General features: G+C 35.6%; 1 pseudogene; it reads left to right on the top strand.

Moving 5' to 3' along the window:
- The first annotated feature begins 1,921 nt into the window (after window positions 1-1,921).
- Window positions 1,922-3,272, top strand: LOC127214468 (F-actin-capping protein subunit alpha-1-like; annotated as a pseudogene).
- Window positions 3,273-5,143: the final 1,871 nt, after the last annotated feature.

Raw genomic sequence — 5,143 nt, 5'->3', positions numbered from 1 at the left:
ATGAGTTACCTGTAAGTGCAAGGAAACATTTTTCAGCACCATCGACTGTCAGAGAAATATAAATGAAAGTAATAACAAATACTACTTCATACTCAGTGGAATAACAAAATGTGTAGTAACAGGAATAATTTCCACCCATTGCCACAGAGAATATAGGATGCACTTTGGAAATGTATTTTGTAGCTTCTAGTGTATTTAAGTAAATATACTCTGTGACCACAATTTCCACTCCCAGATATTTACCAAAGGTAAAAGTATCTCCACAGAAATCTGTGCACATGATTTTGCACACATTTTATTCACAATACCCAAAAGTGGTATATAAGCCAAATAGTTAACATAAAGTGGGTAGAAAATTCAGCTGGGGAGATTTTTTTTCAGGAGATAAGTAATGTTCTAGTAGTTGGGCCTCCGGTTAGGTTATATGGCCATATACGCTAATTAAAACTCATTAAACTATGTACTTATAATCTGTGAATTTCACCTGGGTGTCAGCTTTATCTCAATCAACAAGTTTCAGCAGTTAATTCCTTGACCCTTTGTTCTTCTGATCTCAGGAGTGGCTACATCTCTCTCATACCTCTTAGTGGAGATTTTTCCATCACTACTTAATTATTTCAAATTCAACACAGCAAGCTCAGACATCGACTGCTAACTAAAGTTACTTTTCTTCCACTTCCATTATATAAATATAAGACATAAAAAAGATTTGCACACACACACACACACACACACTACAGTTATTTCTATCTCTTAATTGTTATTTTGGTAGATAAATGTATTTTTTCCTATACTAAAATAAAATCTAGTATAGTGTTCTATGAAGTTTATGGATTATTTTTTTGAATTTTATGTGTTGAAGTTCTATTTAAACTTCTTATTCTTGCAACTTCAGAATATTGTGTCTTTAAAGATAAAGAATTCCTGAAAATAATTTAATATTCTTATTTATGATTTTTCAGGAACATGGATAGGCTACATGAATTTCTAATATCCTACTAATTTCTACTCTAGTATACCTAATGGCAAGTTAAAGTGAGTTTTCAAAGGGTGATACATTTAATCCAGAATTATTGTCTATAATTCTAATTACATTATTACATTTGAGGTCAGAAAGGTATTCTGGGCCTTTTGCCTAAGAAACTTTATTGATGAAGCAAGAAGCTATTTAGAGGATTAGTGGGGACCACTTTAGAGTGCCTTTATTTTAGTTTTTTTCAAGAGCCAAGAAAATTTTTGCCAATGATGTATCTAAGTTTTATTTTGCAGTAGTTGTTTTTGTTAGAGACTGCAACTTGTCCTTTCCACCAAAACATTGCAGCTCCCATAGGTTAGTTTGATGAGAAAGGAGGCATGTTGTTCTCAAGGTTATCAGATGTCTTCAGTCTAGTATACAGAGGACAGTGGAAGGAACTTGCTGACATGTAGACCATGTAGACTTAGTCTGTTTATGACTGAAGTTACACACTTCTCTATCCTTGGGTGTTTTTTTTTTATAAGACTTCTTTTCTTTGATATGAACTAATAGATTCTTTGTGTCCCATATTATTTCTCTTTTCAGTTATTGTGACAGCTATTTAGATGTCTTTTTGAATGAAACTGCTTAAACTTAAACCAAGAGGTGCCAAAGTATCTTTACATAAAATCAGAAACTCTCAAATTGTCTAGTCATTCTTCCTAAGTGTAGTTTATGATAACCAGCCTGTGCTGAATAGTTTTATGCCAACTTTACACAAGCTGAAGTAAGCTGAGAGGAGGGAATCTCAATTATGGAAATGCCTCCATAAGATTGGCCCATAGGCAAGACTGTAGAGCATTTACTTAATTAGTGATTGACGAGGGAGGGGCCAGACCATTGTGGATGTGATCATCCCTGGCCTGATGCAGTTCATTGAAAATGGAGCTAAAGAAAGATGATAAAATGGCTGACTTCCAGAATCAGAAGTCTGATGAGGAAAAGGTACGCATTGCTTCAAATTTCATCATCCATGCACCCCCAGGGAAGCTTCAGGAAGTCCTCAGTGATATTCGGCTACTGATTAATAATGACAATCTTTTCAGGAAAGGTTTATCACAGGCAATTGTCCCATATAACATGGAGCAGTTCATACCTGTGAAGATACAAGGCTATGAAGACTGGGTCTTAGTCACAGAACATGGTGCTCTAGGTGACAACAGATTTTTAGATCCAAGAAACAAAATATCCTTTCAGTTTGATCATTTACAAAAAGAAGCACGTGACTCCAAGCCAAACACAGTAGATGGATATTTAAACTCTTAGAGAGATTCCTGTGATAGGGCTTAAGAGCATATATAAAACAGTATTATTCTACTGCCATTAGTACAGTTTATGCTAAAACCATACATGGGCAAAAGACCATTATTGCATGCATTGAGAGGGCAAAAGGGAGGGAGGGAGGGAGGGCTTGGGGGGAGGGAGGGAGGGAGGGAGAGGGAACTGGGATCGACATGTAAAATAATAAAAAAAAAAAAAAAAAAAAAAAAAACAAAAACGTTTTGACTCCAAAATTTAAGTTGAAGAACAAGTTACTGGGGAAAAGTATTTCTATTTTTGTTTCCACAGAAAATGAAAAGATGTGGATTCCTTCCAGACTAATGTGGTTTGATCACACCAGACCGCCTGAAACAGAGTACAAGCTGATCCTACATCCCAAACAGCTGGACAAAACAGCCCTACAGACTACAGCTAGGATATCTGAATCTTCTTCGAATCCCCCAAGACAGCAGGAAGTAGTTTGGAAAGAACGACGCCCAAATTCCCAAATATTGTGTATAAATGTTTGTTTTCATTTAATTGGACTTTGTTATATAAAATTAAATAAAAAATACTCTATATGCATAAAAAAAAAAAAAAAAAAAGAAAGAAAACCATCAGTTTCAGCCCCAAAACTTTTGGAATGGATGTTGGCGATCAGAATGGAAGCTTACCATCACACCATCTAAAGCCTAGGTAGTTTGGAGTTCTAAAGGCCCACGTGCATTATTATGAAAACAGCAATGTTCAGCTGATTAGCCATAAAGATATACAAGAATCATTAACTGCTGTCAATGAAGTTCAAGCTGCAAGGGCATTTGTTAAAATCATAGAGAGAGCAGAAACTGAGTATAAGGCAGCAGTTAAGGAAAACTACCCAGCAATGTCACATCCAACATTCAATGCCCTGCGCCGACAACTTCCAATTACTTGCACCAAAATAGACTGGAATAAGCTACTTAACTATAAGATCAGCAAAGAACTTAAACATGCTTAAAGGTCAACCGAGTCTCCAGTACATGGGGGAAAGCTCAAGTGGATGTGCCCACACAATAAATAACTGATAAACAAATAAGAGTGATACTTTAATTAAGATAGTTAAGAGATCTCATAGCTTCATGAGATACTGCTGAACCTATAGCAGTTTTGATTCTTTTGCCTGTTCTCTGCCTTGTAGTTCTGTTATCACTATATATATTGTGAATCTTATTTTTTTAAAATTCTACATTTAATGCTGAGATCTACCCTGAAGTCATTTTACTATTTAGAAAATTTCCTAGACATGCAGTTCTGGTATTGGTCAATGCAGGTATTCTGTTCATTCCTTTTTATCCTTATGTTTTAAGGAATTTCCAGTACCTCAGTGGTTTTTACTGATCCAGCACATGCTAAAGAGGTTATACTACAAACTGTAGATAACTAGATGACACACTTCTACTTCTCCTTCCTTATTTATAACAACACATAAGACATTTAAATTAGAGTTTTTCTAGGCCATGTTGGGAGACAATGGGAGTTTTCTGGAATTCCATGGCAGCATAAAGACATGAACCACATCCCCTGCACATAAACATTTGCTTATTCTCATTCCCTAGTTGTCTCCTCCCATCTAGTTCTGTTGTAGTTACAGCCATTGGTACTTTTAGATGTGTTTCATCCATTTATGTTTCTGTTTAATATTCAAAGGACTACTGACATACTGTGGATGTAGTTGACTATAAAACTTGAATAATGCAGATTTTAAAGGAATAATAGGTATCAGTGCTTTAATGCTCTCTGCCAGGTTTGTTCTATAAGCAGATGAAGCAAATACCAATGTCATTGAAAAAGCTGGAATAAACCAAAGTGTAAAGTCTTACTATTGTAACCTGGTATTTCAGAGAACGCCAGCACTCTTTTCTAAACAGGATATAAAACTTATTCCAAATTACTGTTTCTCAATCACCCTGCCCACCAAGAACTCATTGTTGACTATGATATAGCAACCTTCCCAGTTATATTGGCAAGTCATATAACAATTGGCAATTGCAGATTCATTCACATTATTTACATTTCTATGACCAGGCCTTAGGGGAAGGTCAGTTTTTTGTTGTTTTTGTGTGTTTGTTTTGTTTTGTATATACAGTAATGTCTTGCTACTTATGCCCACATACAAATCAAAATAAATGGGTGTTTTGATTCCACTTTGTTTTCACTCAGTAATCCACTCAAACAAATTTTGTATGCAAATAAAACCTTCATAAACCTTTTTGTTTATTTCAAATAAAATGTTTCTATTATTTATCATTTACATTATCCATCCATGCCTCACTATCTTTTGTATTGGGTAGTTCAATAGAAATATACCTCATGTGTTCTTAATGAAACAAGGTGGGGGCCAAAAATGAGAAGACAGAGAAGAGATGCAGAGCTACTTGAAGAGACAGAGATGAACAAAATCTTCAGAACATACAGGTATCAAAAATGAATGAGTTGGGGTTGGAGAGATGGTTCAGCAGTTAAGAGCACTGGCTGTTCTTCCAGAGGACCCGCGTTCCATTTCCAGCATCAACAGGGCAGCTCACAGCTGTCTGTAACTCCACTCCTAGGGGATTCAATGTCTTCCCCTGACACAGGCACAAATACAGACAAAACACCAAAATACATAAAAATAAATATATTTTTTTTTAAAGAGGGGGTTCTGGAGAGATGTTTCAGCAGGTAAGAGCACTGCCTGCTCTTCCAGAAATCCTGAGTTCAATTCCCAGAAGTAATATGGAAGCTCATAATCATCTATAATATGATCTGATGCCCTATTCTGTCATACAGGCATGACATTATGCATAGATCCCTCATATGCATAAATATATAAACAATTTTTTTTTAAAA

This window comes from Phodopus roborovskii, unplaced genomic scaffold (assembly GCF_943737965.1).
Source record: "Phodopus roborovskii unplaced genomic scaffold, PHOROB, whole genome shotgun sequence".
Lineage (NCBI taxonomy): Eukaryota > Metazoa > Chordata > Mammalia > Rodentia > Cricetidae > Phodopus > Phodopus roborovskii.
This window is presented reverse-complemented; position numbering and strand designations above follow the sequence as displayed.